Source organism: Podarcis raffonei, chromosome 7 (assembly GCF_027172205.1).
Source record: "Podarcis raffonei isolate rPodRaf1 chromosome 7, rPodRaf1.pri, whole genome shotgun sequence".
In the NCBI taxonomy this organism is placed as follows: Eukaryota; Metazoa; Chordata; class Lepidosauria; order Squamata; family Lacertidae; genus Podarcis; species Podarcis raffonei.
Window position 1 is genome coordinate 21917131 of NC_070608.1, and position 24167 is coordinate 21941297.

Genomic DNA, 24167 nt, shown 5'->3' on the forward strand with positions numbered 1-24167 from the left:
GACACATTTGAAACACGTGTTTCACCACAGAATCCACTGAAGTTTAACCCTCATGTAGCTACAATTCCCCACACCTTTACAAACTACAGTTCCCAGATTTTGCGGGGGGGGGTCATACATAAATATATGGTGTATACACAGCATCTGGGAGCTGTGGGTTCTCACAATACCCTTTTAAACAAAGAAGTTAGTTCAACATTTAAAAATAATAATAACCAGCATACCAGGGAGAAGGTGGGGCTAGACGCTTTCTGATCTCTTGTAACAACTTTTTTCTATATAAAACCTTATCATTAGACTAATAATATTTCTTAGACCATCAATCCTTCAGCTCAGTCGGAGCCAATCACTCTTCCTCAGCCTTGTCTTCCTTATAGGGGAGTTGTGGGAACAGGACGGGGAATCCATGTCAGTAATGCTATCTTGAGTTGTTTGGAGGAATGAGTACAGTGGTACCTCGGGTTACATACGCTTCAGGTTACAGACTCCACTAACCCAGGAGTAGTGCTTCAGGTTAAGAACTTTGCTTCAGGATGAGAACAGAAATCATGCTCCGGCAGCGTGGCGGCAGCAGGAGGCCCCATTAGCTAAAGTGGTGCTTCAGGTTAAGAACAGTTTCAGGTTAAGAACAGACCTTCGGAAAGAATTAAGTACTTAACCCGAGGTACCACTGTATAGGAATCACTTCTCTCTCTCTCTCCCACCCCCATCTTTGTTAAGGGCCCTCTTCAGGTCTCTCTTAAAGGAGCCATGTGCCAGATACAGTGGTACCTAGGGTTACAGATGCTTCAGGGTACAGACGCTTCAGGTTACATACTCCGCTAACCCAGAAATAGTACCTCAGGTTAAGAACTTTACCTCAGAATGCGAACAGAAATCATGCGGCGGCAGCGGGAGGCCCCATTAGCTAAAGTGGTACCTCAGGTTAAGAACAGTTTCAGGTTAAGAACGGACCTCCAGAACAAATTAACTTCTTAACCTGAGGTACCACTGTATATAGTTGGCAACATATACATTACACCTCAACAAGTGCTTTTTTTCTTTTAAAAAGAGGTGCCAGAATTCATAATGGCAATAACACCCACCTGAGAGGTGCTGGAACTGCACTTCACGCTATTAATTTTTGTACCTGTTTTGTACATATGTTAAAACATAATGATTTAACAAAGCCTATATTGTAACTATGGTGAAGGGAAAACTTTTTCTTTACCACTGAATGAGAGCAAACATCACTTGAGTTTTCTCCAGATACACATTTGCTCTGATTTAGCACTTTAAAAAGCAGGTTTTCAAGGGGAAAGCAGTAGGCAAAATTGCTCTGACCCATGCGTAAAAAGCACGGGACAAGCAGAAGTATGAATGACGCACCAGAAAAGAAAAATAGAAAGAATCAGACTATGCCTAAACTACTTAAATGTATGTAAATAGACTAAAGATGGTAGTTTTTTAAAAGAAATGGGGGAAAGATAAGATATAGATAAGGAAATAAGAGCATTCCATTGAAGGCAACACTTTCCCTCAAAATGCATTTTATGCACTCTGGAATAACACTTGGGCAGTGCACTGGCACTAAAGAAATATATTTGTGTTTTAATTTCAGGACAGACATATTCAACAGTAGTGTAGTTTCAGCTGTTGCTCTCTGGAAGTCACATTTGCGTTATGGTGCAACAGCAATGGGTTTTATAGGAAGCCATTTTGGTTGTGTTGGAAATCAGTTTGCAAACCTGCTTAGTCTGGACCTGGGAAATGCGGGTTTCCTTTACAGCAGGTCAGATAAGGTCTCTTCCAGGATTGCTGTGATGTGGACAGAGAAGGTAAGAATAATAAATCACATTATTTATGATGAAATAAACATTCCTAGTCTTTCTTAGAATTTCAATACGCTTTGGGTTTTAGGCCTGGCCTGAAAAGGAACACAGGATTGGTAAAGTGAGAAGTACAAATGGAAAAGAATATTAAGCTGATATTAGAATTATCTTCAAAGTTGCCTGAGCTTTTTATTGGCCTTGAGTATATATTTCAAGAATATTGAAGGGGGGAGCACATTAATGCACCAAACTTTAATTGTTGTTAGTTTATCCATGCAGCCCAGCACTTTTTCCCCCCTTCAGCCTGCTCCAGAAACGTTTGTTCACTTGTTACAAACCATGTCACAAATCTTCAGTGCGGCAGCTAATATTTTACAATTGATCAAATAAACTGGGCTATGTATTCTAAATATGTGACTTAATGAAAACAACTGAAAGATTTATGCTCCATTTAATGTACTTAGCTGAAGACCCAGGGGGATTGCCAAAGGAGATAAAAACTGCAGTACGGGTTAATGCTTAGTTATCTTTTGGTTAACTCTTATAGCTTAGTAGTCAAAGGACATGAAAGGAAAACCTTTGATAAAAATTAGCCTATTTGTAAATTCCAAAACAGGCAGCTGCCTTTATGTGTAGCGCACTGTAGACTTTTATACTTCCAAACAAGGGGTTGTAGCAAAACTTCTTTTGCCATTTATGGACAAGGACAATATTTTTAATGGTTTGGCATCCTAGGAGACAGGGAAAACTTAAAATCAATTTTGTGAATAAAAAAGCAACTTATCTGAAACAATTAAGTAAAAAAAGATTTTCTTAAAAAGTTTTTCCATTCTTTAAATTTATTTATTATCATCATTTTGAAAAAGAAACATAATCATTGGAAAATAAATATTGGAAAATAATTAACATACATCCTTCCATAATATGCTAATGTATCAATCACAGAGCAAAGTCAACATATTAATAGTTGCATGTACACTAAAATCAAGGTCACAAAGCAAAGGAAGCATATTAAGGGTAGGTTACAAATCCCTTGATTAGTCAAACACCCTATTATTATTTGACTGAGGTCAAATATTGTCAAAGAGACCTTGAGGTCAACAATATTCTTGTGTAAGTATATGTGGCATTCTTATCTTTTTATTACACCATGATGTCACATCTAACGGCACAAAGACCTCCTTGTTCTGCAGCTTTGCAGGAATCAAGATCGCACACCCGTGTGCACGCATATGCCCTGCCCAAAATTTTCTGCTGGGGGTTCTGATCTCTCTTCTCTCTATTATGTGTCACAGTCTAATTTCTTCTACTTACCACATGTCATCACTGCAGATGTCATCGAACAGGAGGAGTACAGGATTCAGAAGAAAGCCTGACACCAACGTATATGTACATGCAATGTTTAATCACGGCAGCTAAGGTCACAGGTGGTAGTAGTGATACTAAAATGGCATTCTTATTTCTTATAGCGCACAGCACATCCTTTCTCAAAAATATGTACTCCTGACATATAGCATGGTTCTATGTAATGCAAAGCCGCTATGCAAATCCTCTCTCACCCCTTTCAAAGCTGGAAGCAATGACAGGGAAACGAGTGGAGGAGATTTAGTCATGCCCAGTACAGTGGTACCTCGGTTTACGAACTTAATCCATCCCGGAAGTCCATTCTTAAACCAAAACCATTCTTAAACCAAGGCATGCTTTCCCTAATGAGGCCTCCTGCCACCGGTGCCCTTCCACTGTTCAGATTCTGTTCTTACACCAAGGTAAAGTTCTCAAACCAGGACACTATTTCTGATTTTGCGGAGTTCATAAACCAAATCGTTCTTAAACCGGACTGTTCTTAAACCGAGGTACCACTCTACTAAACTTCCCACCAATTTGGGTGGGGGACTGCCAGGGCCCAGGGCAGCTTTGCATCCTGTAAATCTACGCTGTTGCTTGGAGTGTCCCTAATGTGTCTGCTTTTTAGCTCCAGTGTCAGTTGGACCAGAATTTAGGAGGAGCCAATAGCAGTTGTCAGGAAAGCTCCACCATCAGATTTCCCTTTCTGGTATCAGAGCAGTGTATCGGATGTCAGATTGGGTGGATCCAGTGAAACCTGTCCTATAAACCCTGCAGTTTGGTACTGCATGATTCATTTTTTTAAATACTAAATTTTCAGTGAGGGTTACTAAGATTGGTTCAGGGATTAAATAAAATGGCACACAGTTTGAAAGCATCGGTGACCAATTACAGGTTGGCTTGACGTGATACCACACATAGAGGGCATGAAATGGAGTGAGCACTCCAGGCTTCAGCATCTTAAAAAGTGGTGATGCATCCTACTCAACAGCTGGTTGTCTAGAACCCAAATCACTTTCAAATTAGCTGACAGCACCTCAGGAAGCTTAGGAGGGGCACTATTTTCCATACAGTTTGTGGATTCCAATGGAAACTTAACTGCTGTTGCAATAAGTGAGACACAGTATGATGGACATCAGCTTCAGTAACTCCCTGACTGGAAATGTGCCTCCAACATCCACCTATAAACCTCATGAAACTTGGTCAGGGGTTTTCATTTTAATATTTGGTTGTAATTGTTGTTACGCATATGGTGCCTGGGTGTGCATTTGGTTGATTCCTAAAAAACAAACTAGATAATAAATATTACCTATTGCCGATGGAATACGTATGCACGAATCATTGCACAAATTTATACATGTGTTGTCAAGCGAGATTACACAGACTCCAGGGGTCACGAGCGGGACTTGTATCCAAAAGAAAAAAGACGAGTCAAGAGGGCGTGCTGAGAGGTTTCAACCTTAGCACCAGTCCTCCTTCTTGAAGGCTAAATGTCAGTAGGGCTTGGAGGCATTGAAATTAATCCAATCACAATGAAGGAATAAAGACAAGGCATCTGTACCTCTATTGACTTTTCACGTTTGTGCGATAATTATTGTAACATTTTATTAAAGGCCACAGACCTTTTGATGATAAATACATCTCATTACATGGAATTTTTATACGTAATCATCCCATAGATCTTCGTGTAATTCAGTGGATGTATTTATCATGTGTTAATCCTAGCATAACAAGCCTTTAACCTATTTGACTTAATTGCAGGCGTATCATATGATTTCCTGGAAAAGTCTTCTTCTCTTTTTCTCTCATCCTCTCTTATACACCAGAAAAGTTTTATTGCTTTCTTAACCCTTTTGTGAGACCCAATATTTTTCTTTTTCCATGCTCCCCTTTTACTTTCTCTAAATTAAAGAGCTACCAGATTCAGTTACTAGCTTGGCTTTTCCAGAGCTAGAAAAAGATTTCAAATTTCTGAGCACCAACAAAAGTTTACCAAGAGCAGAGAAGAAAAAGAATACAAAGCTGTTGTTAATATGGCAAGAAACAAGCATATATGGAACAGCTACACTCTCTAGGAATTCTCTATAAAAACCTACACCAGAACACCAACAAACACCACATGTTCTTTCCTTCTTCATCTGTCTATTCCTGCATCTTGCACAGAGCACAGACTAAGCATGATATATCATACTCTAAGATATGGTATGTTCTAAGAAAACCAATGGTCAAACCAACTATACGGACAAAGGTCCGTATAGTTAAAGCTATGGTTTTCCCAGTAGTGATGTATGGAAGTGAGAGCTGGACCATAAAGAAGGCTGATCTCCGAAGAATTGATGCTTTTGAATTATGGTGCAGAGGAGACTCTTGAGAGTCCCATGGACTGCAAGAAGATCAAACCTATCCATTCTGAAGGAATCAGCCCTGAGTGCTCACTGGAAGGACAGATCCTGAAGCTGAGACTCTAATACTTTGGTCACTTCATGAGAAGAGAAGACTCCCTGGAAAAGACCCTGATGTTGGGAAAGATGGAGGGCACAAGGAGAAGGGAACGACAGATAACGAGATGGTTGGATAGTGTTCTTGAAGCTACCAACATGAGTTTGACCAAACTGCGGGAGGCAGTGGAAGACAGGAGTGCCTGGTGTGCTCTGGTCCATGGGGTCATGAAGAGTCGGACACGACTAAATGACTAAACAACAAGAAAACCAAAACATTTGCACATTGAAGATCTGTTAATTTCAGACCTTTGGAGCCACTGACCTCAGCTCCCAAGCAAAAGTTTTCACACTGTGTGTGAGTTTTTTTAAAATGTGCTTCAAATATTGTGGTTTTAGTGGGTTTATTAATCCAGCTCTGTAATATGCGTCTGTTAAAATAAGAGCAAATAAACAGATTCCTCCAGAATCATTTTGACGGCCAGGGGCAAAAGCAGCTATAATGGATGCTGGTGAACAATCTCCCTCAGAAAGGATTTAGGTATCATTATGAGACTCATCTGCATGAGTAGAAATTTATTGCATCTATTATCTATTGCAGGGGTGAGGAACCTCAACCTCAGAAACCAGCCTCAGGACTGAATGTAACCTATTGTAGAAAGGTAAGAGTCCCACCTACCGTTCTGCCTCCTTTTGCCTCTGGCCCTGCCCACCAATGGTTTGTGGCCCCTGGAAGACTACCCATGAGGGAATGCGGCCCTTGGAATTAAAAAGGTTTCCTACCCTTGATTCTGTGTCCTATCTCCTAACAGCGCTATTTCCCCTCAGCTGTACCTCCTATCTCAGCCAGTTCCCAGAAGTAACAATCCAGTCCTTTGAACCAAATATTCTCAGTTCATCAGAGGCAGGGAAAGTCACTGGGAATAACTCAAGCCAGATACTACCAGAAGCAAATGCAGGCGTTTGATTTACAGTATTTTTGGATGAATGGGATAGTAGTAGTTTTGCCTCATTTATATGCAAAGTATATAAGCAAAATGTAATAATATAAAAATAAGGCAAAAATAAAATGAAGCACCAGAGAGGATTTAAAATCAAAATATTATATAATAGAGAAAGGAAACTTTGTTCATGGTTTGCCTATGTCATAGATCTATTTGGGTACTTTATGCAACATATCAACCCACTCTTCCTCAGTATCAACCCACTCTTCCTCAGTATCAGCATGTTTGTGATCTTTCCTGGCACTGCTTTGATCTTTTACCTCTTTTGTTAAGAATACTAAATTAGTAACATTAAACTGAGCTGTAATTTAGCATTTCATTTTATACAAAGTGAAAGCTGAAAGCCGTCAGGTTATGAGTGGTGCCATACATTTAACCATTTAAACCAAGGCCGTGGCTTGGGGGGCAGAGGAAGCTATTAAGATGTCTACAGCACTTAGTTCTGTACACAGCTGTCATGCTTTTAATGTCAAACTTAGTCACTAAGGTCGGGGTGAGACAGAACTGGCTAATAGTGCCACTTCTTCACTCTCTCCAATTACAGCAATGGGATGACTGAGAGCAGCACAGAACTCAGAGTAGGGCATGCAGGTATTTTGGAAATGGGTGTCATAATAATGTCTTAATTATAAAATAGGGGTGAGAAACCTGTGTTGCTACAGATGTTGTTGGACTACAACTCCCATTATCCCTGATGGTTGGCCGTGATGGCTAGGCATGATGGCAGTTGGAGTCCAAAAAACAACAGGATGGTCACAGGCTTACCTGAGAGCCAGTGTGGTGTAGTGGTTAAGAGCGATAGACTCGTAATCTGGGGAACCGGGTTCGCGTCTCTGCTCCTCCACATGCAGCTGCTGGGTGACCTTGGGCCAGTCACACTTCTTTGAAGTCTCTCAGCCCCACTCACCTCACAGAGTGTTTGTTGTGGGGGAGGAAGGGAAAGGAGAATGTTAGCCGCTTTGAGACTCCCTAGGGTAGTGATAAAGCGGGATATCAAATCCAAACTCTTCTTCTTCTTCTTCCCTGATATAAAACCACTGAGAAATATTACCTACTTTGGCTATTTAGGAAATTTTGTGATATTACTTGACATAGTGATAAATGTGACATAGATTATTGTCAACAAGTGTTGGGCAGCTGCTGTGTTTGAAGGAACCTGAGTGCCCAAATCCTGCATTCTTCTGCCCAAGTGTAAAGAAGCTCGCAGAACACATGTGATGAGATACTATTACAGAAATTGAATCTTCAGAAGTTCCAGCTCATAAAAGCATGCTCTGGATTGTTAGATGCAGTGGTGCATTCACACTGAGAGATGTAAGCCACTGAAGCGCAACACATTCATTCAATCACACCGTTTTCTAATATTAAATAACAGAATTTTAAAAAGAAATTACTGAACAACCTTGTCTATGGATAAATGTGTAGTTGTAATTCAAGGAGTAGCTAAGTTAACCAGACTGCCTTCAGGGTGCAGTAGCGGAAAAGCCCATATATACATTTATGCTCAAAAGCACATCAGACATTTTTCGTAATTTGTGAAACTATAACCTTGATGAAAATATTTTAGCACATAGGCAATATTTGAAAATTCAGAAGAGGTGCTCAGATGGCCCCTTGGAATTCTCTACTCTTTGAGCAGAGTTTTGGGGCACCCTCCAGGAACAGAATCTGCAAACTACAAGCCTCCCATTGCTGTCTATGGCAGATGGATTTCCATAGACGCATGGATTATTTTCTCATCCTGCTGCTAAAAATGGAAAATGTTGGTTTATATGCATGAAACTGCATTGCTGGATCAAATCCATGCCGTTTAGCAAACATCTAACAGAAAACACTGCAACAACTTTCCCCTATGAATATACTGATCAAAGCCATCAATACTGAGCAAATCTGAGCAAATCTACATGTAACTGAACACCCCACCCCACCCCTGTTTCAGTAGAGCTATCTTCTAAGTACCTAGAATTACTGCCATATCCTGAATGGGTGCAGTTTCTACTCATGTAATTAAACACACTAAACTTGCTATGCAGTCCCACTGATGGCAATTTAGTTTTCAATAAGTAAGTGGTGTTAAATTTATAGGTGATCTTTTTGAGTCGTATTCTCTTAAATCCTTTCAGCAGTTCAATATCCTAGTTTGTATTCCTAATGCAGTTATTGGGGAAATTCCATTCATAGAATAGGCTGTGACTTAACTAGGCTTAACCAGCATTTTACTAGGCTTTGCTAACAAAATAGACTTGGGGTATGGGGTTTGCATAATTTACTTCTAGCCACTAAACTTTTTTTGTTGCTATAAATGAGTGGTGTGTAACTACACCAAAAGAATATGAAATGCAAAATTTTAAAAGCATCTTATATGTAGTATTGATTTACTGTGGTGGCTGAATACACTTTTCATTTTGAGGGCCAGTCCTTTATGGGCAACCTTTCAGGGGTCACATGCCAATGATGGGTGTGGCTAGAGGCAAAAGTGGGCGGAGCAATGAATGTGACTCTTATCTTTGTACAGTAAGTTACATTCCAGCCATGCAAAAGACAGATATTTTTACACCCACCCTCATCTCTCCACCCTCTATCTAGGTAAGGCATAGGCAAACTCGGCCCTCCAGATGTTTTGGGACTACAACTCCCATCATTCCTAGCTAACGGGACCAGTGGTCAGAGATGATGGGAGTTGTAGTCCCAAAACATCTGGAGGGCCGAGTTTGCCTATGCCTGATCTAGGTAAACAAGAGGGATCATCACAGTTCACAGACACATTCCAGTCAGGGGAAAGCACCCCAGAAGGGTGCAGAGCACAGCCAGCAAAGGGTGTGTGGCCCGGGATGGATAGAGGGGTCCAGAGAGTCCTGGGACTGAGGCTTCCCAACCATGATTTATTAATGTCAACTAGATGCACACACGACAATTTGAAGACTAGCAGAAAAGGAAGAGAACTCCCTTCATCCCTGTCAACCTTTCTTCATCTCCTTAGTTGGATCTGAAGAAGGCCCAGATCAAATGCCTTGTGCATAAACATCCAAATTTGCAACTATGTGCAGATACCTGTAATGCAGGGTTTCACTGGAATACTCTTTCAGAAACCCCAATATGGTTGGAGATAGGAGAAGATCCTGCATTCAAGTAGAATATTAAAGAGAGACAGATACAAACATTAAAACCAGTGCTTTTTTTCTGGGTGTACACAATACCGTAACAATTTCCCCCCGAATGTTAAAAGTGTGGTACCTACTGTAACAACTTCATAGTGAGTACGAGCACCTTTTTAAAAGAAACACACAAACTGATTAAAATATATTCAGTGATAAATACTATGTAACATCCAATTGTGTCTGTCAACAAATGGAGCAAACTTCCCTCACAAAACAAGACTTCTCCTTCCTTTCTTCTGCCCTACAGCCCACAGTAATCACCTCAAATCTGCTCTGAAGGGTCTGAGATCAAAAGCACAATATGAGTGCCAGTAACACCCCAACAAAAACCATCCCAAGGAGTTGTGTTAAAAAATAATTGTAAATCTTATGCACATGGAATTAAATGCTTTAGATAATTTAGTAGCACCTATTTATGTAACAGCAATTCAGAATAATGTCTGTTTCTAAATATTTTAATTCTCAGTTCAAGAAGCAACATGCTAGCTGTGGTAAGGACATTACGATGTGGAAGGAAAAGAGCTAATAATTAGGGTTCACACAGCACATTGAAATAACATTAGGAAAGTCAACACTACTGGATTAATTCTATAACATTGTACCTATTGGAAAGAAAGCCTACCACTGCAACATTAAGGGCTTTAGCTAATAGGTGCTTTTTAAAAATCTCTGTCCAAGTCAGTATATACATATGAGTTTCCTATTGCCAATCCATCACAGGATTTCAGTTTCACATTAAGAGTTGATTTGCACTCTGTGTAAACCCCATTTATCATGATGACAGAAGCAAAAGACCTTCATGGTTTGAAATTCCTTCATAACTTTTCAAAGACTGATATAAGATGCTTGTAACACTTCAAAAATTATTACGAAAAGAATTATTTATTTTGCAAGGAATGACTTATGGTGAATGAATAGATATTTTCTAGCGGGACAATATTTTTCGTTTGGGGAGAAATAGCTATGAAATGCAAGTGGTTGAATATATTCTTTTAACCTGACAAAAATATGAGGCTAGGCTTATGGCCCACCAGTAATAAAATCAAGACCATCTGCCATATAGTATAGACTAGGTATTATCTACCAATGAAATATAGAATCTAAGGAGTTAAGTCAGAAGAATATATATTCATTTTCAAGGCTATCCAGGGCATCCACCTAACAAACTTACAAATTCAGTGCTAGCCGAATGATACTGAATGGATAAACGTGGCATACAGAAGGTTTCAACAATGGTTTTCAAACTATGTTTTACAGAACCCTTGGGCAGCTGAAGGATCTTTGTGTATTGTAGGACACCGTGTCATTCTACACAGGGCAATGTGAGGCCCCAATATGTCTAGCTCAGAGCCTTCACCAATCAATTTGGGCCCCTCCAGATGTTTCTGAAGTACAGCTCCCATTAGCCCCAGCCAACATAGTCTGGCTGTCCAAAACATCTGGAGGGCAGCAATTTTGCGGGTGTGTCTTCAAAAGCCAGTAGAATGCCAATACACATGGGGTCTCATGCATTTCAGCAGGGAGTGTGTTCTAGAACAGTGGTGCTACCAGTATAAAAAACTTGGCCTCTGTGTGCCAGTAATTATCAGGCCATGGCAAGGCCAGAACCTTGGAACCACTCACATACAATCTCTTAATGGGATTCAGCTTCAATTTGTTGGCACTCATTCAGTCCACCACAGCATCCAAGCACTGGTTCCGCTTGTGCATAGCCTCTCCTGGCTCAGATTAAACAGAGAAACAAAGTTAGATGTCACCAGCATACTGATGATACTGTGCCCCAATTCTCCTGATGATTGCTCTCAACAGCTTCATATAGATGTTAAATAGCACTGGAGATAAAACAGTGCCTTATGGTACCCCACAACTGCTTTGCAAGGTGTAAATACATAGCCTTCTCTAAGATTGACTATGCAAGTAGGAGCAGAACCACTGTAGTATAGTACAGTGGTGCCCCGCAAGACGAATGCCTCGCAAGACGAAAAACTCGCTAGACGAAAGAGTTTTCCGTTTTTTGAGTCGTTCCGCAAGACAAATTTCCCTATGGGCTTGCTTTGCAAGACGAAATGTCTTGCGAGTTCTTGCGAGTTTGTTTCCTTTTTCTTAAAGCTGCTAAGCCGCTAATAGCCGTGCTTCGCAAGATGAAAAAACCGCAAGACGAAGAGACTCGTGGAACGGATTAATTTCGTCTTGCGAGGCACCACTGTACCTCCAACCCCCAACTCACAGAGACTGTCCAATGGTGTCAATAACTGCTGAGAGATCTAGAAGAAGAAGAAACAGGGTCACACTTCTTCTTGTCTCTCCCCTGTGGAAGGTCATCCATCAGAGCAAGCAAGGCCAATTCCATGCCAAAACCAAGCCTGAACCTAAAACTGGACAGGTCCAGACAGTTGGTTTCCTCCAAAAGCGCCTGCAGCTGAATCATCAATATCCTCTTGGCTCAAAATGGGGTATTAGTGACTGGGAGACAGTTGCCAAGTACCGCAGGGAAGGTTCCCCCCCCCCCCAGGAACAAATGTACCACAAACTCCTTCAAAGATTCATTAACCAACCCACCTGGCCACCCACCCACTGCCCCAGCCACTTCCATGAAAACAGCCAAGATAGGTAAGGGTCAAGAGGGCAAGTAAAGGAGGAACAGCAATAAATCATGGCTCCTGGTTGTTCCAGTTACAGCACCTCTATCTACTGCGGTTGGAGCTACAGCATACTTTGCCTATTCCTGCAACCCAGTGCTGTTGCTGCTAAAACAGAAGAGAATGGCCATTAGTGATGATGATGATGGGAACTAGTCCAACAACTTCTGGAGGGCACCACATTGGTTATCGCTGCACTAAAGAAGGATGGGTAAAATAATACATTTATTTGGGCCAATCAGGGTTCACAAGCTATTAGTGCTAGCAGTCATTCAGCTTTAATGCTTCTACAAGGTGTTTGAGGCTTTAAACGTTTGGGTGCTAAAAGGAGTTGTGTAGTGGGATTAAATCATGGAGGAGCTACAACATTGCTATGCTTGCCTTTGTTACTGTGTTTATTATTCCTTCAACATTATCAGCAAGTTGTTGAGTGAGGGGAAGATATTGGTTTGCCTATATTTCTGCAAGCTGCAGGATCCTTCCAGGAGGATCATAGGATCACCTTGCCTTGCACATCTGCTCACATCTAGTGGTATGGTGTCCTAGTGCAGAGTGATCTTTTTTTTATTATTAATTCAGGGTATTTATGAATCACACCTCCTCCAAAGCAGCAGTAACCACAAAAGCAAAATATATCAAACATCAATAAAAACCAGTACAAGCTACAAATTAAATAACACAGTCGTTTTAATATGCCTAATGTTCTTATAGCCCTTGTAAGGAACTTCCTCCCTTGAATCACTTGCTGCTTGAGATACCATTGGACAGGGTAAAGAAAGCTTGTCAACTTGTACATTCTCAAAGTTTTTGTGCCGTCAGACGTAACTCCTGCAGTACATAACGTGAAACTTCTCCTACCTTTGTAGAACTTCAGTGACCCCTGAGATCAGTTCCATTGCTTTTAGAAAATAAAAAAGGAAGCCGTTTTGGTTTAATTTGCAGCTGGATCACAAGATAAGCAGTTATTGGAAGATAGCTTTTTAATGGTCAGGTTATATAATACAGTCTGCAAGAATTTATAGCTTATAGGTAGAGAGGCACTATGCTAAACATTATAATTAGGACTATTAAAGTGCTTGATAACTTCATTTGTTTTTCCTTGTCTGATGAACTGATAAATGCCCCTTGGGTAATGCTTGAGCACTTGGCGGGGGGAGATTTTTGGTGTTTTGTTTTTCCTCTTTATGGAAAAAATAACATAACTCCTAGGTATTCTTGTTAAGCAGCATCCAAATCCCAAACAGTGCCAGAGGGGAGTTATGAAATAAAAATGAATGGTCTTAAAGGCGTTGGGAGTCTCTGGGGAATAAATGATAGAATTTTCTTATATTTCCTGTATATGCAGATAACAAATACATTTAATGCAAGAAGGAAATAGAATTTTAATAGAATTTTTAACTAAAGATCTTGAAACAAAACTAGACATACATTTTAATTGAATTTCTGGCTCAAATTACAGCAAACCATTATAAATCATTAGGAATCAGTTTTAAAACTGCTTTCACTTTTAGCCGTATTACAAACACAGAGGTAAGCTTTTACAGCTACAGATAAGTGTTAATAAATTACCCGAATTTCAAAATTAATGGCTGCCCGGCTGCTTTGGGGAGATATCATTGTGTTTCATGAATATTTTGATTTTGTGATTAGATCAAAATGCACTGAATTCCTAAACAGTCGTAACTAAGGTCTGCTGATCATAAACTGTTCTTTTTTTAATAAATTATATTCCTCGCAAATCTGCTGATATGGAATAATTAGAAATTGGTTGCCTGCATTTACTGTAAGATTTGCATGACTTTAGATCTCCACCTACTGATCTAGTGGCTGGCAGGAAATGTACATTTTGTACATTTCTAAATATACCTTGCCTGCAGAGATAATGGTTTATATTGTGATGTTAAGAAGGTTTTTATTTGCAAAAAACAAAGCGGTGTCACTTGCCAGTTCTGGAAGACATTGATTAGGCTGTTTATGTCATTCCTATTCAGAACTTATTATTTACAGCTTTTCTGTTTCCATTCCTTTGTAAGCGATAATGATCTGTCTCTTGTAAACTGCTTAAAGTGTGTCTATTTTCCCTCTTTTTAGCAGGTCTTGAAATACATTTTATAGAAATGTGGGTATATTAACATGGAATGTAAATGGTGCAAAATGGAGCATATTAATCGAACGCGGTATCTGTCAATATGATCTTTGAGTGTTATACAAAATATTTAGAGTTAGAGGGAAATGGAAATTGCTCATCCATTCTTCAGCATGGAATACTTGCTATCTGAATGTGACCCTATGGAACATGTATATGCTACAATTAAATGCACTTTACATTTTAGATGCTGTTCGTGTAACATGCACATAGTTATTGTTTCCTGCAGATTTCCTGCAAAGCAGAAAGCATTGTCTGTTATATTGAATCCACTACTTAGAACTTGGGTTTTGGGGCCATGGTTTTTGAATTGTTTTGAATACTGAAACGTATCGTGTATGGTGTGTGTGTGTGTGTGTATGTATGTGAGACTATGCACTTTCAACAGCACAGAAAAAGGCCATTGTCTCCTTTGTGGTAGGCACAGATGGTGGGAATTTATACAAGTTTAATTACTAAAATGTTTCTTCATTGTCACGAACCACTGTCATCACTTCTAGGGCACTATAGCCTTGAAGACACATCAAGATTCTATTCTGGTGTGATAAGCTAAATGTATCCTAAGCTTTACAATTTCCATGTACTAAGGTAAAGGTAAAGGTACCCCTGCCCGTACGGGCCAGTCTTGCCAGACTCTAGGGTTGTGCGCTCATCTCACTCTAGAGGCCGGGAGCCAGCACTGTCCGCAGACACTTCCGGGTCACGTGGCCAGCGTGACGAAGCTACCCTGGCGAGGCAGAGCCGCACACGGAAACGCCGTTTACCTTCCCGCTAGTAAGCGGTCCCTATTTTCCATGTACTAGGAAAAGACATTTTTGAATTTTTCTGATTATTGGTGCCATTGCTCCCTGCTCTTCCTACTTTTGCTGCTGCTACCTACCAGTGGCGTGCGGTGAATTTTTTTCCTAGGGGAACAGTTAGGGTCAGAGGCACCAGCTTGCGAGGGTGATGGGGGGGGCGTTGTGAGAGTGAGCATTGTGCCTCCCTCCCTAAGCCAGGCAGAGGCTTCCCAGGCTTTGAGAAGGGGGTGGCCAGGCCTCTGACAGGATCCTGGACTTTGGGAAGTCGGTGGGAGATTTCTTGGACTGATCAGAACATCGCGCCTCCATCCCTAAGCCTGGCAGAAGCTTTCCAGGCTTTGGGAAGGAGGCTTCAGGGGAACATTAAGGGGACTAGCCTAGTCTTCCTAGTCCACTGATGACACGCCACTGCTACCTACTATTGCTAAGCAGAACAGTCCCAACACTCCAGAGTGAACCCAGAATAACCCCACATACTTTCAAAAGGTTTGGACAGGAATAGTTGGTTTCTGGAAAATAGTCTAGCAGCGTATCACAATGGATGGCCCTACTGCACTATTGCAATGTCAGCACTAGTGCCAACATTTTCTTCTTGTTAGCATATGTTTTTAAGGAAGAAAAGGAGAAAATGTGGAAGGTAGATGCTGAACACCAGCTGCTCTATCACATGGCTGAGGTTCCTTTGCTGCCTTCAGATACTAGAGATTTATCACATTCCTTTCAGTCTAGCCTACGGCTGTCTTCCTCTCTACTCTCAGCCCCAGTAGAGCAGCTGGGAACTTTTAAGCCCCACATAAATACACTAGTAAGGGTGAATGCAGATGACCGTTTACCACATGGCAGCTTACCAGCTGATAATACTGACGCAGGTTTCTCCTGTTCTAGCACATTCCTGGCCCTTTAGGATGCAAAATCTTATGCTCCTTGTTCTTCTGAATCAGGTGCCAAAGAAGCAATAGCATGCAGTGCTATAGGAGTATCTTTGCTGCCTGGCAAAGGTTGAACCACATCCACCCAACTTTAGAAGATCAATTCTATTTTGCAGTAGACTGGAAAGCTGCCACCGGTAGCACAATGAGCCAGCCAGAGCTTATCCGGGAGTCATGTTTACACAGGCTGTCAGCAGACAACAGCAGCCAGTGATGGGTTAAACAGGCTGTAACTTTATAGCCAGATTTGCAAAGAGATGATGTATTTGTGTGCCTTTATCAATTACCATAGTCTTGAGCAGCAGGGCAACTCAATAGATGGGCTACTGTGGACCAAGCTTGCCATTTTTGGTCCCATCCATTCCCACCAAATGCATTTGATGCAATTGCATAAGGATTAATGAAGATCTTCAGTTATTACATGCGTTTTAATATCATCATACCAAATCCCAGGTCAGCATGTGCTGATTAAGCCCTTTGGGGACAATGGCTTGATTGCTTTTGCCTCTGTATGCCAGTTTGCGAAACCTTGTTACTAAAAGAACTAGCTTATTCTCATTTAATATCTTACCACTCTGTACAAACCTGGGTGATGCAGACAGAGCTTAACAGAAGTAGAGTTTAGTATTTTCGTTATTCTCTTGCATATAGCCACACAATTCCTTTCAGAATTCCCCTTACCCTTTAAGTTCTGAAGCAAGGGCAGTTCCAGATGAGTTTTTATTGTGAAATACTTGCATGTGGGTTTGTTTTTGTTTTTTCATCATCCACACAACATTGCTGGCATCGAAAGATGGCCTCCTAAACATCTGCACAATCATAATACCTAAAAACAACAACCCCCAATCCACTTTTCATTTCAACCTTCACAGTGTAAGCAAAATTACGAGTAGGTCAAGAAAGTTTGGAGTCCCAGAAAAGGCCATCCATGATCATGAACTATTGAAAATAGCTTTCCTGATACTGCATCCATCTGGTAATGAAGCCGATGAGAACAATCCTTTTAAAATTGTTACCTGATTAAATTCCTGGTTGCAATTGCACAGGACACTAAATATCCTTTTAAATCTATCTTGACATAGGCATTGTGGGTTTGTTTGTTTATTTGTTTTCATTTGCAAGCATTAAGGGCATGAGAAATAGGACTGTGAAGAAAGGCGCCCTTAGGCAAGGTTCCTTAAAAGCAAAGGCCATTTAAGTCTGACATCACATCCACGCCATACATTTAGTGTGGATCCTCGGGTTATGTACTGTCCTCCTTACAAACGCTTCGAGTAACGAGCTCTGCTAACCCGGAAGTAGATGCTCCTGGTTGCGAACTTTGCCCCAGGATGTAAGCGGAAGTCGCGCGCTAGCAGCAGAGCAGCAGTAGGAAGCCCATTAGCGAAAGCGCACCTCATGTTAGAACGGTTTTGGGTTAAGAATGGACCTCCGGAACGAATTAAGTTTGTTACCAGAGGTGCCACTGTAAAGCACATGGCTTCCCGCAAAGAATCCTGGGAACTGTGGTTTGTTAAGAGCGTTGGCAGAGCCGGCACAGTCATTAGGTGGGGTGAGACTGCTGCCTCAAGGGGCAGAACTAAGTACCAGAGTGTGGTTTTGCTTCTTTTCTCCTCCCTCCCAATCTCTTTTCCTTTTGTGTGATGTCTTTTAGGTCGGAAGTTTGAAGCCAACCTTATTATTGATCTTTATAAGCTACTCTGGAAGTAATTTTCATCTGAATAGTGTGGTAAAAATATTTGAGATGAATAAATAAGCAAATAATTTTTACTTGGTGAAATATACTCAGAGTCGCAAAGTGATTTCATGCTCTTTATTCAGCTCATAGTGGTGAGGAGGAATGAATGAAAGTCCCCTCAAAGTATCTGCTTTATATACATTCTTTACACAATGGGCTGCACATGATTGGCTAATTCCGGAATTCTACTGTAAGCCAATCAGGTTATGGATTCACTTCTATCTGGAGCATGACTGGGTAGTTCCTGCCAACCAATCACACTGCTGCATTGTTCCAGGACCAATCAGACTGCTGCACTCTGAATCCCACTGTTCTAGGACCAATCAGACTGCTGCCTTTTGGATCCTATTGTTCTAGGACCAATCAGACTGCTGCAGTTTGGATCCTATTCAACTCAGTACATAACACCTGGCCTGAGAAAGTCAGGCCTTGAAGGACTCCACATACAAAAGTTGCTAACAACTAATAAGATGGAGTTGTTATGGTTTCTTGCACGATTGACTTAACTGGTTTTTTGCAGTTATGTTTTGATGGCTTGTTTAATGGCTTGTTATTTAGTATCTTGATCTTTAGGCCTAATTGCTTTATTATGAATTTTTAATGCATCCTTTTATTTTTTAAGATTCTGTAGATTAATTGTTTTTGCTATTGATTTTTGTACTACTGATAATTTTTGTCATTTTTTGCATAAATGGCCTTGAATGTTATATATGGAAAGGTTGTATATAAATAGCACTGACCTTGGTATTGACTCCACTGAAACGACTCACACAAATTGGACTTGCCTACATTGACATGCACACTGCCCAGCCATTTTGAATCGAGTTACAGAAAACCAGCTGTTAATGTCTAAAAGAACCTGGTGCCCTAGACTACAGCTTCCAATGGCCCAGCCAGCATGATCATGGATACTGGGAATTATAGTCCAACACATACAAAGGACATGTTGAGGAAGGCTGAGGTCTAAAGGGATTAGCATCAAGGTCAAAGTAGGTTTCATACTCAGGTTAAAGAAATTTTAGGCACACACAAATGAAACTATTGCTATTTTCAGCCTCACCTGTGAAAACACGCTAAGATAGCAGGTGCTCAGTAATGGCCTAGGTGTTGTTGGACTCCCATCTGCCCCAGTCAACACATTGAGAACACCATTTCAGAACCACTGCAACAGAGAGTCAGCTCCACTTGAGATTGCTGCGATTGTGGTATGTCTGTGAGTTTTGTATTATGCTTTCACAGATATCTCACTCTCTATATTGCTGTTGCATTTAGTACAATGTTTGCAACAACAACAAATACTTAATGGCAGTAACAAATCCAACGAAAAATTGTTGATCCAGCCCGTGACATATCAGTCTTGGATCATTGCTCTGTGTCAAAGGTCCACTCCACCTTCTTATGTCCCATGAAAAATATGGAGGAAATCAGGAGTGGTTTCTAATAAAGCAAATGGATTAACACTTTCCATTGGATATCTTATCAGTGCAGATTGTATCCTACTAATTGATATCTAAATTGCAAATTAAAGTGATTTGTGCAGAGGCCATTGTAAGAAGATTGTGATTATAACAATCTCTTCCGTTCGCTGTGGTTTAGTGGTTCAAGGCAAAAGTGATACCATATTCTCTAAGGGAAGCACCCTAGCTGCAAGCCCACTGGCAATGTCAGATGCCAAAACTGCACATGTGGCCACTGTTTCCCCCCTTTCTTAAAACACAGGAAAAACTGAACCTGATATAAAATAAAACCTTGAGTGTTTTGTATGGGAGATGCTTGTTGTTCTGAAGCTATACACCAATACACCCATCCATATATGTTTCAAGCAGTGCTAAAAAATGGATTTCTCCACTGAGATAATTGGGGGGGGGGATCTGCCTTTTAGACATTAGATTTTGCTGATAGGAGTTTGCGTTTCTTTTTTTCCTTTGAAAATGCACTGTATGTGGATGTGTGTTTTACAAGAGATGATTTTTAAAAATGATAAAATCTCTAGCTCATTATGTCTGTATAGATCCTGTTGTTTTTTATAATCTTTAAATCGAAATGGAGCCTAGTTTGTTGATGTCAGAATACTCCATTGATTTAATCCATTATTTAAATACAGCTAATTTGTAATACAGGTAAACAAAACAAAATGCAAAGCTGGGGGGGCATTAATTTGTATTGTTGCATGCCACCCTAATCTCTGAGTGGTGCAAGATTCCAGGAGTTCTAGGCACTTACCCAGGGTTTGTGTTTCCTCAGAATGAGGCACAGCAGAAACTGTGGTGTCTTTATGATATACGGTTTATTTACACATATATGCAACCTGAGCCTACCTGCTGAATGAGGTTGAGGACTAGGACCTTTCCAGTTGTGGCACCATAACTATGGACTACCCTCCCTAGTTGCTTTTGGCTTCAGGAGTCAGGCTAAATCTAAGTTATTTTGCAAGGCCTTTGTGTTAAATTGATGCTGGCTCTTCATTTTTTATCACTAACTTTGATTTTTTGGCCAGTTTTGATTAGCTTGTCTGGCCTTCCGTTATTGTTCCATTTTATCAATCCTGCTGTTCTTGGTTGTCTTCTGTCATGGAAGACCCCTGACTTAATCACATGCTACCTAGTGATTAAATTAAACCGTAACAATGGGACATGCACTTTGGAGGGGAGAGTTGCTGCAGAGCTGTTGCCATTTCCTAAGACCTACCAGTTCACACCAGCCACAGCAAAATATGTGGACGTGTCTTTCTTCTTTCTTTTTTGTTCCCTCCCATTGCCTCCAATATTAGGGGACTAAGGAAGCCTAGGGTCCTGCAGATTCTTGGCTGCCTCAGCTCCATCACTCTGCTTTTAGCCCCATTGCCTGTGGAACATCACCAGTGGGGCAGCCATGGTGGTAGAAAGCTGCACCATCAACTAGGGAAGATCTTAGGCATATGACTTCTTTCTCCATAGCTTGATCTCCCTTTCGGCCTATAGATTGGGAGGTCTACATTATCCTAGGGTCCCTGTTGACACCTATCCCCAAGCCACAAGTAGTTGCACTCTTAGGTGTTTGTTAGGAGGGTGACCAAGATGATAAAGGGTCTTGAAACCAAGCCTTATGAGGAACGGTTGAGGGAAATTGGTATGTTTAGCCTAGTAAAGAAGAGACTGAGAGGAGATATAATAGCCATATTCAAATACCTGTCACATGGAGGATGGAGCAAGCTTGTTTTCTCCTGCTCTAGATGCTAGGACCTGATTCCTGCTAAACATCAGGAAGACCTTTCTGACAGAAAGAACTGTTCAACCGTGGAATGGACTTCCTTGAAAGGTAATGGACTGCCCTTCATTGGAAGTTTTTAAGCAGAAGGTGGATGGCCATCTGTCGTGTATGATTGAGTTGAGATTCCTGCATTGCAGGGCATTGGACTAGATGACCCTCAGGGTCCCTTCCAACTCTACAGTTCTATGATTCAGTTGTTCTGTGATGATCATCTGATATGATATAGCTCTATAAAATAAGACTTTACATATAGCAAAGACCCAGAGAAACAAGGTTGGCATCTTCATCACACACCAATCAACATTAACCCTGCCTTCAAGAACTTCCTCACCTGGTGAGCTGCTTCCTTAAGTATGTCCATCTTGATAAAATGCAGCAGTGGTTGTACCAGTGAGCACTGTCTAATTAAGGCAATCCATACTAATTGTAGTTATGTGTATCCAGTCGCCTAATTTATGACGTTCCTGACACCGCACAGCTACAGAATGGAAAAACATAGTAATGTAAGATACACTACTAGGAGAAAAATCTGAGGGAACATATTTTTAAACGCAAGGTCTGAGTGCTGATTGACATGCTTTGTATGATAGTAAAATCTGGCAGGTGCATTAACTTGCATTCCTCTGATCTGTACACATCCGCACTTGTCTTCTTAGGGTACTTGGTAATAAGCTTCTTTAAAGATCCCTGAGTAAGCACTGAAGATAATATCTGGAGTATGTAGCACTCAGTCCTTTTAGAATGGCTTTTTCCTGCTCCTTTCGTTTTCTTAAGAAAATGTCAGTTTAATCATATCTTAATGCTTTGATAATGCGTTTCTTTACATAGCTGTAGAACACTCACTTCAGTGTTTTAAAAGAATTAATGTAGATGTTAAAAAATGCTGGCTAAATGAGATTTCTTTCCAACAGGCTAATAAAACTGGAGCACAAGCCTTTGCCAACTCAAAAAACATTGACACAGTGACACAAATATGGGATGTGCTTGTTGGCTTTGTGTGCAGCCATGTGTGGTAGCCTCACATAATCCATGCATTGGTCATCGTTTTATCGAACGGGAGCAATTCATTGCAGATCAGTACATAAGTTTGCATCCGTTGGACCAATCTTATGCGCTGCTGGGTTAGCAAGCAAGTATCTAGCCTGGGGCATCCTATTATGAGAACTATAGCACTACACTTGATCCAGAACATCATGCTAGCACAGCAGCAGATGCAATGGTGGTGGCCATCATTCTGATGCATTGCATAACAGCACCATGGGAAGTTGCAAATATTAACTCCAGGAGTGCCTATATGACACCACTTCCCCCTCCTCATACTGGTACCATTGCCTCTTCATTTTCTCCCTCCCCTCCCTCTGTTGTCTCACATCTGTCAAAACACACTGCAGGCATTCCTGGGTCACAGCCTGGGTGCAGTGCCCCAGTAGAACCCTCAGCCGACTCTGTCAGCACCCGAGGGTCGAAAGGCCAGCTGGCTAGGCCCCAGGAGGATCGTATCCCTCTCAGCCTTCATGTTGCGGAGATTCATCAACCTCTGGCTCCGACGTAAATCAGTGACTCAAGCTAGCTGACGAGCACATTGTACGTAGCAGAGTAAACTGCACAATAGAAGAGGCTTGAGGCTGTGGATATATACTAAAACTACGGATTTATTTTACATAAATCAGAACAAAGAAACATGTCGTCTCTCCTCACCGTCTTCTCAGAGAGAGTCGAAAATGAAAGCAATACACAGAGCGGAAGTTCTGCTCACGGGACCCAGCAGTCTGTGCTGGAATGTAAACAGACATGTGACGCACAACGATGCCATGTCTGCAACAAAAGGTGGAATGGAAATTTCCAACATCCTCCCCCTTTCCATGTAACCTGTGGCACAGTATTTCAACCTAACTGCAACCGCTGTACATAAACCTGTAGTTGTTCTCTGTTAACAACCTTAGACAACAGATCTTCAGGAATTTTGTTTCCTGACATGCAGGACACCTGAATGAGTCCTTTCTGGATACACTCCCTTGCATGATGTAATTTTATCCGCAAGTACTTGGTTCTTTGCTTGCAACTCTCTGAAGCGAGCAAAGCCAAACAGGACCTGTTGTCTTGATAAATCTGTATAGGACATTTCACATTAACCCTCACGTCCTTAAACAGTTGCAACAACTATTCACAATCCAAAAGTGAATATGACAGTGCACTGAGTTCAGCTTCACAAGAACTTAGGCTCACTGTTGTTTGCTTCTTGCACAACCAGTCAAATAGACACTGGTTGTACATGTAGCACACTCTGGAAGTGTTTGTGGTGTCTGTGGTGTCACTTCCCAAACTTGCATTGGCCTACGCTGTCTTTTAACCTGTCCTTTGATATGATGACTGTTGGACAACTTGGTTCAAGAGCCATCACTGTAATTTCCCACAATGCCCCTAATATTATTGCATCATTCAGGGGCATTGTGGGAAATTTTAATGGCAGATGCATCAGAGTGCTGTTATTGCCCACCAATGCTTATGACAGGTAGGACGACAGTGCCAGGAGGGCTTGATGGTGCAAGACTGGGTCTGCCCAAGAGCTGTTGGCAAAGCACCCCCTACCCGCAATGTAGAGCCAGTCCTCATAAATGGTAAACTACTCAGGACAGAACTCAAGAAAGGGATCCAGAAGTGGATCAGAAAGGGATCAGAATCCTATCTGCCAAGTGCTGTGTGTGCTGATGCACATTAGAACTGGTGGCATCCTAGATGCATTTTCATTTATTCGCTGCTGCCTATACTGCATGATTTTATAATAAGACTGTAAACTGCAAGTAGCCTATCCAAATCCCTTGTCTGGGGCACAGTGTTATTGTACTTAGCAAGCACAGCTATGGCATAAGACATTGGAAGTTTGCACCCCTTAAAGAATTTTTTTGGGGGG

At 41.2% G+C, this 24167-nt stretch overlaps 1 long non-coding RNA gene across 2 annotated transcripts in view; it reads left to right on the forward strand.

Moving 5' to 3' along the window:
- The first annotated feature begins 1273 nt into the window (after positions 1–1273).
- The window catches only part of LOC128417157 (uncharacterized), a 32362-nt gene continuing 9468 nt past the window's right edge, over positions 1274–24167 (forward strand). The window contains exons 1-3 of one of the 2 annotated variants that reach the window (XR_008331388.1): positions 1274–1416; positions 1601–1817; positions 6195–6255. This is a non-coding gene — a long non-coding RNA (uncharacterized LOC128417157). Of the gene's footprint in view, positions 1818–6194; positions 6256–24167 lie in introns of both variants that reach the window. The other variant, XR_008331387.1, reaches the window with a different exon arrangement.